This window comes from Dreissena polymorpha, chromosome 11 (assembly GCF_020536995.1).
Source record: "Dreissena polymorpha isolate Duluth1 chromosome 11, UMN_Dpol_1.0, whole genome shotgun sequence".
NCBI lineage: Eukaryota > Metazoa > Mollusca > Bivalvia > Myida > Dreissenidae > Dreissena > Dreissena polymorpha.
Genome location: NC_068365.1, coordinates 5159448 through 5174813, shown reverse-complemented (window position 1 = coordinate 5174813; position 15366 = coordinate 5159448). Strand labels below are relative to the sequence as shown.

At 35.0% G+C, this 15366-nt stretch overlaps 1 long non-coding RNA gene across 1 annotated transcript; it reads left to right on the top strand.

Moving 5' to 3' along the window:
• Window positions 1–257: 257 nt before the first annotated feature.
• On the top strand, window positions 258–13157 carry LOC127850458 (uncharacterized). The gene is made up of 2 exons (XR_008035307.1): window positions 258–523; window positions 12068–13157. It is a non-coding gene; the product is annotated as an uncharacterized LOC127850458 (long non-coding RNA).
• Window positions 13158–15366: the final 2209 nt, after the last annotated feature.

Below are 15366 nucleotides of genomic sequence, written 5' to 3'. Positions count from 1 at the left end.
AAGAATTTCAATTTCTGAGTATTTTGTTGTTCTTAAAAAGGGTCGCGAATATGATTGAAATCTTATCACGATACGGATCATCAAACGCAAACAATAGCAGAATGGCCGCAGTGTTGACGGCCAAAATTTGAGGATGCGCAAACGTGACGTCATTATCGGAATCCCCAAAACCTCCTATACACTTTGTTTATTGTTCAATTCATTTTTGTACTACAAAAAAAAGGAAACAATATCGAAGTTACACTGAACAAATACAACATATTTATTTGTCCGCCATCTTGGTTTCGCTAGCGAACTATAGCGAACTACCTCCCAAGAGGGTTCGCTTCGGCAAAGACCTATCAATATACAAAGATTGGTAACATCCATTCAGACCAATAGAAATTATCGGAAATTCGAGCGGCGGAACCGAGATCTAGATCACGTGACATCAATCGAGCAGACGACACCATTTTGAAGCCGAGTCGTGTAAACAATTGCCATCATCGTTATCGTTTTCACACCTGACTTTATTGACTTTAAGGTTAGTATTATCGAATATCAATTAACCACCCATCGCTGTATTGTGTTAATAAGTGTAAACGTCAATAATTAATCAAATTACGATGTAACTGTGCAGATAATTTGGTTATTATATCGCTATATTGAAATACAACGTAGTGGCTACTCCTATAAATATGAGGTCGATTTACATCGACCTCATATCGTTTAACGTTATTTTGCCATAGCATCGTTCCGACATGAATTCATGTCGGAAGCTTTAACGGCATCAAATTCATATAACAGCACAGAATAATCATGCAATAAATTATTAAACATAAAATATAAACATTATTTTACTAATTGCATTAGAAAAATGTTTATACAAACTTACAAATAATGATAGTCCAGACCTTAAAACACTACCACTGTTCAAATTCCATATTGTTTCCATATAGCACTGTGTAACTTGAAAGTTGCATATTGTTACCTCATTGGTCGGTTATAAATACATTGTTTCTCTATATATAGTATTCGATTTAGACGAAAATAATAATTTACGTGCAATGTCATATTAGTTTTCCATGAAAACTTTGATCATGCCGTGTGTGTTTATTAACTTTATTAATTATGTTATGCTCGTTTTTGTATTTCATAAGGAAGTATAATGTGTAGCCCTTTTTGTTAACTGATTTTATATTAGCATTTTGTTTTAACAATTTCAAATTATTTCACTACATTACTTTAAAGTTGTACAGAGCAACGCTATCATAGCCTGGTAAATATAATAATACAAAGGGTAGTAAGGCATCATGTCATATCTATTAATCGTAATACAAAATATATGTAAATGTAATCGTGTAATCGTATTTCACAACAATACTTTACAGTTGTAAAAAGCACCGCTAGCATAGTCTGGTATATTTAACAATAAAAACGGCATTAGGGCCTCATGTCATATTTATTAACCGTATTACAAAATGTATGTAAAAGTAATCAACAAACACGTAAACATAGTTTGCGTAAGGTTTCTGTAATATACCAAGGAGCAGTCATAATACATCAGACATATTTACAGTTTCACCATAAACACATAGAAAACATGAAATATATACAATTTAAGTACAGTTCATATGACAGAAATTTGGCCAACTTAATAGATACAATACAATTACGACAAAAAATAGGCTACATCCTTTGAAAATCTTGCGGCACAAGTACATTTTATGGAACACGCACTACAGCACTTGCACGCCATGCATTCACATGGAGATTGTTCGCATCCTTCGCAACATGATAATTGAGCGTTTTGACTTTCTCCTGTAATTTCGAAAGTTTGAAGCACCTGACGTCTCAAACACAAATTTTCGGGGTTCTTCACCATATCGGCTATTGCCTTTTCAGTTGTCTTCAATGAGGCGCTAAAGTTATCATATAATATAAGGCTCAATCCTTTTCGCCCATCTCTCGCACAACGTCCTGCCTCTTGCCAATATGATATCACAGACTTTGGACACAACATCAATATCAGGGATATCTATCCCCATGCCTAAGGCTACTGTCGCAAACAAACATCGAATTGTGCTGTTTTGCGATGGAAATTCTCGAAGAATTCTTGCCTTGGAACTTTCATGAGTGCACTTATGAAACATCTCCACCAACAAATTTTCGGGCGAAACCACACGACCTGCATAGGCTGAATCCCCTAGACACTCTTTTACAGTGACAAAAATCTCTGACACTGTATCGATCGACCTACAATATACTAAAATCTTCTTAGATGATTTGCCATTTTCCTTTAGATGATCTATCAGCCATTTTAACTCTTGCTCGTACTCCTTACTTTCCTTTTTCCTACAATAAATGAAAATATTTTCTCGGTTTGGTGATTTCGAAATTATGTCGGTGTTCTTGGAGTCTAATTGCAAGACTTCAAAAATATCTTGTTTGACTTTCATTGTGCTTGTGGCTGTTAAAGCTAAAACGGGGGCTTTAAAAAAGCTACGCAGCTGGCACAGTTGCTGATATTCGGGTCTGAATTCCTCACCCCACTCCGAAATACAATGTGCCTCGTCAATCACTATGAGTGATATGCGAGTCTGCCACGTGTCTGTCAGGAACACATCTCTCCATTTTGGTTTCAAAACCGATTCTGGCGAGGCGAACACGAACGTGAAACGACCTCCAGCTATATCTGGAAGAAACGTTACATACAAACGTTATATATACATGTATATCCACACAGGCTAATCAGGGACGACACTTTCCGCCTAAACTGGATTTTCGCTGAGAAGAGACATCATTTTAACGAATTATTCCATAAAAGCGGAATTTGTCGTCCCCGATTAGCCTATGCGGACGGCACAGGCTAATCTGGGATGACAATTTACGCACAAGCATTATGCCCAGTTTTCTCAGACCGCGACACATATCTCGGTCTTAGAAAAGTCACATGTCGAGCGGCGACAGCTCTTTATTAGTGCCTAGGGTTTGGAATCCGGTGACTGATGCGGTATTTACTACCAACTGATCAACTTGCGACCTAACACAAATATTGAAATTGAAATATTCATATGAAAAGTTTAATACTTTTTTTTATTACACATGTTTTAATAAGTATCGCTTATTATCAAAAGTAAAGATTTTTTTTAATACTTGCAATCTCGATTATATTCGCATACATACCATTCAGCATATCTTCGCTGGTATCCGCGCTAATTTTAGCGCACGAAAAATTCCAGTCTCGTAATGCTCCCATTTGATTTTCCATCAGAGATAAAAGAGGCGAAATTATCAATGTTAATCCTGAATTGTCACTAACCATTGCATTTAACACAAAACTGAAAGTTTTACGGAATCCAGTGGGTAAAAATCCTACACAATTCCGCTTTTTTGCAACTGAAGCTGCTATTTCAATTTGCTCATTTTTCAAATCAAATGCTATGTTGTGTTGAGATCTTCTTTCTTTAAAACGAGAAATTATAGTTTCTTTTTCCATTTTAATCGGCTGCTCAAAAAAATAATCGAAAATCCAATGCGCGTGTCGTGGGGTCACCCGTTCCGTGTATCCAGTGCATTGACATTGTATAATGTTATGCAATAGATACTGGACTTGGACTTGGTATTCGTTGTTACGTGACTTGTCCGCGCACCGCTTTGAATTTTTTGGCACTGTCCCAGAGTCCCCTATAGCCACTGGTGGCATCGAATATGCAAACCGTACATTGTGAGCAACAGAGAGTTGAAATGGGTAATATTATATAAATGTGTGACTAACTGACTATAGGGAACGCAGGGTTAGTGATTCTTAAAAGAAATGTTGTTTTTCTAAATGGCATTGTGGTTAAGCGTCATGCAGAAATGGAGACATGTGCTAATTGCGCCTCTTCGTTTAAGAAAAAACCTGGTGGATCGGGATATTATCGTTACTCGCTTGAAAACAAATTAGGTTCAAGCAGCAATATCACTGCTCGCGAACACTTGGAATATGTGACTGGTTCGAGCGTCACGCCTGACTCCAAGAAAAGAAGTGGCAAATTTCTCTGTCATGAATGTTGGAACAGGCTTGGAAATTCATTCAAATACAAACAGTATGTAAAAGACTTCTTTGAAGCTACCGAACAAGAATCGTACGTGTCTTCGAAAAGAGCCGCTAGTGATATTGTACAGTCGCCTGGTACATCATTCAAAAGGCCGAGATACACAAGCACTCCTGTGAAGGTGAGTACAGTTTTAAAACAATTCATGATCGAATGTAGTCTATTAAGATGACCAGACAGAGCCTACTTTCTTAAATTTCTACAGTCAATTTGGGCCGTTTATTAAGTACGTCACGCTCGGAAACGGCGGAAAATTTTTCTCGTGCACTTCGTGCCGACGCGCGTCGAATACTCAAGACGATTCGGGGCATGCTCGTGCAACAAATGGCTGGAAAATTGTCTCGAACACTTCGTGCCGACGCGCATAAAATATTAAAGACAACTAGTCTGTATAGGGTGTATTGTTATGCTTACGGTATTGTGAATAAGGGCCATCTGGCGCACGTGATACAAAAACTAGTCTTTTTCAGCAGCTGTTAATAAGCTTTGCAATGTCGTAACCTCATGAACTAAAATGGATTATGTTGATATTGCCTGTCGTTTAAACGTTTACTGTTTTGTAAACGTTTGTGAGCATAACACGAAACGCGACCGTTTAAACGTGATACCCTTTGTGACAACTGTTCATAATTTACTTTTCTACTATTTTTAAACTGTAAGTCATTCAAATAATGTGATTGATCTTTTAAGTGTTTTTTTTTAATACAGTTTAATAGGGAAGTGTATTATATATTAAATTATATTTTAAATATGTTGTGACAGGGGGAAGGGAGGGGGTTAACAATTGTCTAAACTTGCGTGACACTTAAGGGGCGGTCCCATAAAGCCTACGGTCTTTTAACTTACAAATGTAAATACAATTAAAACTACAGCTACAATAAGTTTTATTTCCGCTCGTGTCAAGTATATGTTGTTGCTATTGCAGTGTTATGAATGTCCAAACATAATGATCGTGTGGTAAAGCTGTAGAATTGTGCCCTGCTGATAGCCCACCCGTTTAAGATGATATTAACGCGGCGATAAGGATCTGTTAACGGGCAGCTGTGGCAACGTATCCCTAGTTCCCCTGCTGAGAGTATCACATCGGCGCATGTATTGTGTCCGCAGATTAGCATTAACAATGCGTGTATTGTGACTGATAAATGGGTCTTGATGGAAGCACGTGACGGATGTCATGATGTGCCCCCCCCCCTCATTCGTGCAGTTTTTCTGTGTCGTAGCTGTTTGTCTCGCAGTAGCCTGAAATAACAGGCTACTGTGGGCAAATTACTTGTTTCCGTCCTTATTTTAACATATATTTATAAATTAAGCGTTGGTGTCATCTGGGGTGCCGGTGTGGGGCACGTGACTTTATTTTGTACGCACGCAGAGTTTTTCAATCATCATTTAAATTATTTGTTAGATAAGACAACAACTGACACCACCAATTAAGCTAGTATGCAGGGTCAAATTAAAGCAGTACGCATAGAGAGTCGGGGTTTCATACTCCTTATACGATTGTCAACATAAAACAATCAGCCGCGTCGGAAGCATTCCGGTATTGGGGCCGCAAAATGATTAGCCTTGTGTATTTTTCATTGAGAACTCTCCGATCATAATATCTATTTCATCTATCGAGACATTTTATCTTCATTTCTGGCAGTATTTTGTTATTCAAACAATAATCATGTGTTACATATTTTCTATATTTTCATTCAGGCTGCGCGCAACTTTAACAATTTTACAATTCATTAAATTCGTTAATCAGTACAATTTTGAATAAATCAACAAAAATACGGTAGATTTTCTCTGTTGACCTAACGATTCAAAGATGCAGTCAGATTATCGGTCCATTGGGTGAAGCATTAGATTCGGTGTTCGATTCCAATGTTATCCAGCACGAAATATATCGACATCGGTACAGGGACTGTAACCGAGACACAAACGTGAGTAGGATCATTGAGTTATTGCACGATGAACATCTGTTCACGAATGTACCTGCGCGTTACCATAACGCATTTCCTGGTTATGTTTATAACATAAACCCAAAGCAACCAGGTGGATTTGCAGCAAAAATCAAGCAATTGTCGCTGCGCCTCGATAGGCTTAAGAAAGTGGTGATAGACAGTAAGTAAAAAAAACAATTGTGAATAAACTTGCTTGAAAATAAGTGTGTGCGTAGCTAGTTCTGATTTCAACGCCCAGGTACGAAAAAGAATACATCGGGCTGCATCTTTGAATCAGTTGATTCAATATTTCCAATTAATATCTATGAACCTCGCTCTGTGAAAATGGGGATTAATGCAAATGCGTAAAGTTTCGTCCCAGATTAGTCTGTGCAGTCCGCAGAGGCTAATCAGGGATGACACTTTCCACTTGTATGACATTGTTCGCAGAAAGAAAATCTCATCTGAGCAAAACTCCAGTTTAGGTGAAAAATGTCGTCTCTGATAAGCCTGTGCGGACTGCACAGGCTAATCTGGGACGACACTTTACGCACATGCATTAAACCCCCTTTTCACAGAGCGAGGCTCATATTTGTTAGATAATGGTATAAGTGCTTGGATTTCAATAATTGAATCTTTTCTACATACTTAAAGTTTCATGCGAACAATTTCCGTTAATGGGAGATTTGTATTGTTGTGTTCACTGTTTGTAGTCTCCCTACATGCCAGCATTCATAAAATACAATTCATAAATAAGACACATTTTAAGTGGAATAGCTGTTTTTGTAATGCAGTCATGTAAAATGTTTGTATTTGTCTTCTGCGGAATGTGGCCTTTATAAATGGTTATGGTGCGACTTTGTTACGTATCGGTGCTTCTGGGGTTTTACACTTTTTTTAAAGCCATTCGTGTTTTGTTTAAGCGTGTAGATACATACGTGCGTGCGTGTGTGCGTGACTTTTTATCTGTGCGCGCGTGTGTGCGACTCCGTGGGTGCATGCGTGTGTGTGACTGTGTGTGTTCGTGTATGTGTGCAATTGTGGCTGCGTGTGTACGTGTGTGTTTTTTTAATTGTTTGGTCACAGATCTCGTGCTTTATCTGTTCAATCAATATTAAACTTAAACATTTCGGTTTTTTGTACAATGTATTGCTGGTTAAAATGACTGTATAATATAAAGTTTTAATGCTTTTAATACATATTTAGAGATTTGAGTGCAACGGACAAATAAATAAATACTTATAAAGTGTATACGTTTAAAAATAAAATGAGAATAAATCAATTATGCAGTTGATTTCTTTACAATTGGTCAGAGGGATAATTCATAAACTATTCAATTTATTATACAATATTGAGAATGTTTAAGTTATTGAAATTGACAATACCCGCGACAGATGGCTACAACTGTTTTAACCACATGTTGTTCATCACTAAACACCTTCACAAATATCGAATTTTACATTTCACTAAAATGTATTACTTCCAAAAAATAAAGATTTCATTTAATATTGTTTACATTAAACGTTTAAATGAATGTGTCACTTTAGCACTTTTCCGTTTCTTTAGGCAAAAAGATTATGTTTAAGGTCTCTTATTTCCATAAAAAATAATCTAATAATTTAGAATTGAGAATAGGTAGTTAACTCAACTTAGTAAGCATCTTTCTTCATAGTGTAATAGTAATACCCCTTACGTACTTAAATAGTTAAGAAATTCATATGAAAAAAACTAATTGAAGTATGTTTTGCAGATGTTCATAATATTTTGGATTCTTACGTTTAACTGTATTCAGAGTAAATTATGATTTGGTTATATGTTTATACTATGTGTATCGTTATGTTTTATATCTCTGTTTCTATGTAATTTACTAACATCATCTTTGTTCTAATAATACCGAATAAGTCCTATATTTCGTTGCGATAGGCCTTACTAATCGGTAACTATATGCTGATCGTTTCTGTTTCTGTTCATTTACAGAGAAACATCGTACAGAGATATTTATTATTTGTTCATATGTTTATACTATGTGAATCGTTAGTTATGTTTTATGTTTCTGATGCTATGTAATTTGCTGACATCATATTTGTTATGATTACCGAATAAGTACTATATTTCGTTTGATAGAGCTTAGTGATCGGTAACTATATGCTGATCACTTCCGATTATTTTGATTTAAGGAACTATTCGATAATTATTATTGTGTACAGAATGTTTCGATTATTATTATTTCTTACGCATAATGAGCTACTCCGCTTTTTCATGATGTAAAAAAGTTTAGTTCATTTACGTTAAAGTATGTTTTTTTACTTGTGAGTGTGTTCTTGTTTGTATGAGTGTTTGTGTCTGTGCGCTTGAACGGGCGTACGTGTGTAGTTTTGCATTTTTGTTTTGTTTTATTTGTGTTTATTTCTTGTTAAAATATGTTTTCCTCGTGTGCTTCGTGTGGCATATTGGATTGAAATAAACACCTTCCACATATTCTTTGAACAAAATGTGTTATTTAGTATTATTCCTTGTTTCCTCACAAATACAGAATTTCTTAAATCATACCTTTCACTATGTTGTTCAAATAATTACTAATGTATACAACTGCTGGTTTTAACACACACACACAAAGGTTTCATTTATTAAAAGTGTACAGAAAGCTTAAATATGCTTTGGTCTGTTGTATAACAACAATTGGTCATGTGTAACCTATGAAAAATTAATTTCGTTCAAAGTAATTCAAAGTAATTCTATAACCGTCAAAAACACTTCGTGTGTTGTTTATGTTTATTTTCAAAATTTACAAAACTGTTGTTCTTCGACAATTTTACACATTTAAGAGGTAATCGTTCTCATTTTGGTCTAACTAATGACCATTGTATGTATTAGCAAAGATTTAACAAGAAAAACTGAAAAAAAGCTGAAATCAATTTGCTATAGGAAAACGACGGTAGCCGTTTAGACGTAAGCGGGGTAGCTTACGTCTAATTATTTGGACTACGTAGTGGCAAGCGGGTGGGGGAAGGTTTCGCAAATCAGCTTCTTTCGACTAGTTTCCATAGTCATTTACGAAGTAAGCTTAAAACAACTGAAAACTAAAGAATTTCTTGAATGCATTTAACTTAATGTCTTCGCCATAAAGAAAAACTTTGTTTTAAATTTATATAATGTTCGTTTTTCAACTTTTTGTGAAAGAGTATTTAATATAAAAAAAACACACACACAGTACACATCTGTTGATTGTAAATAAAAATTAAACAAATTGCAATATTCAGCTATTTTTTGGATAACAGACAGTAATTTCAAGCATAGGTTTATTTATAGTGAGAATGATTTATTTTTTGTTGTAAAACATATACTTAAAATTTGAGTTAATGTTCTGAAAGTTTTTTTGTGGTTGCAGTTTTTGCATGCGAATACCTCAGAAATAGATTTGCCGCCTTTTTGTATAACTTTGCTGTTTATGGATAGATTTGGTTCATTTTGGACTTATTTCGTTTCATGTTCATATTGCTACATTGGTAGACTAAACTCATAGCACTATATTTAGTACACACTTGAATATCTCTTCTTGTAAGACATATACTTAAATGTTTCGGACATTGAAACATTGAGACGGGAAGACTTCAAAAATAGCATGGACGCCTTTTTGTATAACTCTGCTATTTGTGGATAGATTTGTTTTATTTTGGACTTATTATGTTTCATTTTCATATTGCTACATTGGTAGACTAAACTCTTAGCACTATATTTAATACACACTTTAATATCTCTTCTTGAAAGACATATACTTAAATGTTTCGGACATGTACACATTGAGAAGGGAAGACTTCAAAATTAGCTTGGACGCCTTTTTGTATAGCTTTGCTATTTGTGGATAGATTTGGTTAATTGTAGACTTATTTTGTTTCATTTTCATATTGCTACATTGGTAGACTAAACTCTTAGCACTATATTTAGTATACACTTGAATATCTCTTCTTGTAAGACATATACTTAAATGTTTCGGTCATTGAAACATTGAGAAGGGAAGATTTCAAAAAAAGCATGGACGCCTTTTTGTATAACTCTGCTATTTGTGGATAGATTTGTTTCATTTTGGACTTATTTTGTTTCATTTTCATATTGCTACATTGGTAGACTAAAGTCTTAGCACTATATTTAGTACGCACTTGAATATCTCTTCTTGAAAGACATATACTTAAATGTTTCGGACATGTACACATTGAGAAGGGAAGACTTCAAAATTAGCTTGGACGCCTTTTTGTATAGCTTAACTATTTGTGGATAGATTTGGTTAATTGTAGACTTATTTTGTTTCATTAACATATTGCTACATTGGTAGACTAAACTCATAGCACTATATTTAGTACACACTTGAATATCTCTTCGTGTAAGACATATACTTACATGTTTCGGACATTTACACATTGAGAAGGGAAGACTTCAAAAATAGCTTGGACGCCCTTTTGAATAACTTTGCTATTTGTGGATAGATTTGGTTAATTTTAGCCTTTTTTTGTTTCATTTTCACATTGCTACATTGGTAGACTTAACTCATAGCACTTAATTTAGTGAACACTTGGATATGTCTTCTTGTATTACATATACTCAAATGTTTCGGACATGCATGCGTGTAGTGTCATCCCAGATAAGAATGTTCTGTCCGTACAGGCCAAATAGGGGTGACCATTTTCGCTTTAAAGTAATATTTCGATTATAAAGGAACATCGATCTGGGACGACACTTAACGCACACGCATCAATCTCATTTTTATGAGGTTTCTCTGATATTGTCATAATAAGATTGTTTTGAGCTTGTAAAATGTTTGTTTTACTACAATATGTTTTGCTTATTAAGGACTGAAGGACTTATTTCAATAAAATCGTCTTGAGAATTTTGCGAGTATATTTTGAATAAATGTGCACTTTTACACTCTTTTTAAAGTAAACAAATAACTAAATAAAAAAAAAATCATTTGGCTTTGATCATTGAACCGGAAAAAAACACATCGCGTCTAATGCATAATCGGATAAATAAAACAAACGTCAGCATATGCATGTAACAACATTCGATATGGAGGTAAAAAGTGGATTTAACAGGACACAATAAGAAAGATGGTCTCGCTGGTTCAGTGAACTCTGATCTTCACAAAGATTATAATAAAACCTTTCCAATCAAATACGCCTATTGAAGGTTTTCTTACATTGGCAATCAGCGATTAAAACGAATTTAGTCGAATGAGAAAATAAAATGTTTCTATAAAAGTATTGTTAACAATACCAATACTAAAGTTTTATGGTGCTAAGTGAATAACAATGCATGCATAATTTTAAATGTCAATTCAGCAGACGGTTCATCCAGTGGGTATAATTTCCGATCAAACAGATATTACATGTAAATGAACTATAAAACATAAGTTTCGGACCAGGATAAAAGATCGGCCTTTGAAATGTTAACACTTTATAACAATGTTGATTTTAAATTATATGTTGTGGTTGATCCTCGTAGATTGCATTTTATGATACAATTTACTCTTTATTAAAAGCAACGCTTTGTTATATGGTACGAGCGAATCGGAGCGATAGGTCTTTGCGAAACACCGTTATGGTTTATTGAAATCTATGTTATATTGTTTTAACCTTGGTCAATAGTAAGTTGCGTCAATTGCTTATTCATCAATAATTTACAAGCGCAGGCCTAACCATTAAGTATTTAATAAGTAACCTTTGCTAAAAATCATAAAACGTCAGAATTTCTTCTACAATTATTACTGCAAATATGTTTCTTCTGCTACTGCTGCTTTGCTGCTTCAACTACTACTTCGTCTACTATTTATAAATATTTCTTCTTATGCTTCTGCTAAACATGAAAAACAAAACTGTTTATTGTGAATAAATAAATAAGTTCTGTTCTCATTTTTGTCTAAGAGGATACTAATGTTATTATTACGATTAGTATGTGGACGATTATTATTACATGTTTATACTTCAATTTCTCTCACGCATACTTTATGTTGATGAAACCATATCTGCACATATAATATGAACATTTATATGAACATTTATTTTTTTGCAGGATGCCGCGGAAGAAATGCAGTAAGGACTTTTGTACACAGAAGTACCTATGGAAAAAACCTAAGGTCACAACCAGCACGGATGAAACAATACCTGCTCTATCGGATGAAACAATACCTGCTCTATCGGATGAAATAAAACCTGCTCTATCGGATGAAACAATACCTGCTATTTCGGGATTGTCAAATGATTCATGTTCTGGCAACAGTCCAACATGTAGTAATGTTTTTGTCCAAACCTGTGATGAGGGGAATGACCATGACTACTGTGTTCGTTTAGATGATGATTCAGGGTTACTGAATACAGGATTCTGCTGCGGAAGAAATTTTGTTTCCATCGAAGCACTTTTCCATTACTGACTTAATGTAATTTTCAAACATAGTGTTTTGTTCGGATTGCTTAGCTATCACAGGAATGGGAGAGGTACCCAATATATTGTACATTGGATCTGTTTGAAGATTTTTGAGTGTGCTTTTATACGCAATAGGAAACACTTGCTGGAACCGCTGGTTTTCCGCATCATCAAACTCTTGTTTGCCGCTAGACGGCTGTGAACTCTTTCTGTAGTCTGCAGCTGCAAGAAGTAATTCATATGAATAAACTATATGTATTAGACTTGACCGTATTTATTTTGTTTTAATCCGTACAGATCTTGCAAAGTATCCACGTTGGTCACCTGTTTAACACAAAAATGTTACAGAAATGTTGTTCTTTCATTTTATGAATCTCGTTCTGAGAAAATTGGACATAATGTTTTTGGGTAAATTGTCATTCCAGATTAGCCTGTGCAGTTCATACAGGCTAACCAGGGACGACACTTTCCGCTTATATGACATTTTTCGTTTAAATAAAGTCTCTTCTTATTAAAAAACCAATTTAGGCGTAAAGGGTCGTCCTTGATTAGCCTTGGTGGACTGCACAGGCTAATCTGGGATGAAACTACGCACAAGCATTATGTCCAGTTTTCTCAAAACGCGACTCGTGTAATGAAACAACATTTCTTCAATAAAAAGGTATTTCGTTAATTTATTATTAACTGTTGTGTAATGTTGTATGTTGTTAAATATGCTATTAAACTATCAAATAATTTACATGCGTTTTTTTGTTCCTTAATTCTATGCAACGTTTACCCTCGATGCAATTCAGCATGGACACCTTTTAACGTATATAATAATTTGAATTTCTACAGAGAATTTAAACGTGTGCGTAAGGCTACAAAATGCGAAAGAAGCATAGGAAAACGGGGCTTAACAACTTATTTACGTAATTTGTCCGTTTTTCCAAAGTATATTGTTAGGTATTTGTTTTTTCCTGTTTTTCTTACTTTAATGGTCTATTTCCTAAAACAAGAACTCTTTTAATTACCGCTGTTTCGACTTCTGAATTTCAAAGAGATACATGGAAACCCGTTATAGCGTACCTTTGAGATTTTTGTCATGCTTTTTCAAGACGTGACCCCGGAACCCGGAAATACTTTTATACTCCATTTTGCACTCTGGACAAATATAAATTGCAATTTGCTTCCCATTTGAATTATCAATAGCATCTTCGTCTGCTGTATATTCTCCTAATATTTCATCGAGGTCTAAATCATCATCCCATGAAAAAAAATCGTTTTTGTTATATTTTGCCATGTGAATATGTTGTACATGAAAAATGATATGATATTCTTATGTTAAAACTAATACGTTTGTAGGAATGTTGTGTAGGTTAATCCGGGGGTCTGTCCCGGGGTCACGGGGCCTTATTTTGGGAAATCATGTTAAAAAAGGTGCGAAATCTGTCAACCTAATATGCAAGTGCACTAATCAGACACCTGTTGAAGCTACACTGGCCTGCTAACTTCCCGAGATTCTCCTTCAGTAGACGTTCAACTGGCGCCGGTTTTAATCACAGGTGGTTAGCGTGTGGCTATGATATTAATTAGTGAAAACATCATTTTGAATGATAAATAATCATATTATAACGAAAAATTAACTTTTCTGAAAAAAAATATTTCACTATCAAATATATATATAACAAGGTATGCAACTCAAAATCAGCCCAAAACGGGGTGCATCGCTTTGAACAGCCATGTCTTCATCAATTTTGCAGCGATTTTCACGATTTCGGTCTTATTCAACGCAGAAATGAATTTCCTTTCTGGAAATGTATATGTCTTGCAATATTTTTACAAATGCTGGGTCAACTTTTAAGAAATAACACGATACACAACACGCATGACCCAGTTGACAGTGATCATGCTGTCTTTAAGACTGAAATCTTCACGGAGTAAAGGGCAACTTCCCTATAAAGTTCGTGTAGTTCGATACCATAATTCAATAAAACGTATGAAAAAACATTATTACCGTTCTTGTCGTTACATTCTGCATCAAGACTAACTGTCCAGCGCCGTTTGAAACCTTTGTTTACATACATTTCAACTAACTGACATTTTAAACATACGAGTGATTTCATTGGTCCAATGCGGAGGTGTGTCTTTACAACTGGAGATTTCATTCATAAAGAATACATCATTCAAAATGATGTTTTCACTAATTAATAGCATAGCCACACGCTAACCACCTGTGGTTTTAATCTAAACTACCGTGAATGCTCCTTCAATATGTCTGAAAAGTGATTTAAATAACAAGAATTTGTAACTACTCGTTTCGTTTTATTACAATATTCTAGGCGTCTTCTTTGTTTAATCTCGGATCTTAAATAAACATGTTTATTAATAGATCAATGAATCTCTACGGAAATATCCACCAATAAACATTGTTTAAGGATAGATCTTTGCTACTAATAACTACAACAATTACTAATGTGTTATAAGATTTTTCTTTTTAGCGTACATACAATATTTCCCGCATGCATGACTGCAAAATTGGACGCTTATTTGACTTAAAACTTTTGAATAAATAATTTTTGATGATATTTTCTTTGAACCGATGAATTAGTGACATTAAAATTAATTAAAGAATTTTATTACCATAAAGATTATGTTTATTACATCGGTCATTTAATTATTTAAAGCAGTATTCTGTACCACCAAAGACACCAGCAACTTACGTTCATTTGATTTGATAACCGTTCATATTTTGCGAATCAATCGACACGTTACTGACGATCTCGTTACAGACGAACTATTCGTTGTACCTAGCCTTAGGCCACGTGACTAAATCTCGTTCCCTCCGGGAGAAAATCCGCGATAACCCGATAACGCTTATCTTTGTATATTGATAGGTCTTTGGCTTCGGTTCGCGAACGTTCGCGGCGAACCGAGCGTTCAGTAGCGAACGTTCGCGACCGTTCGCG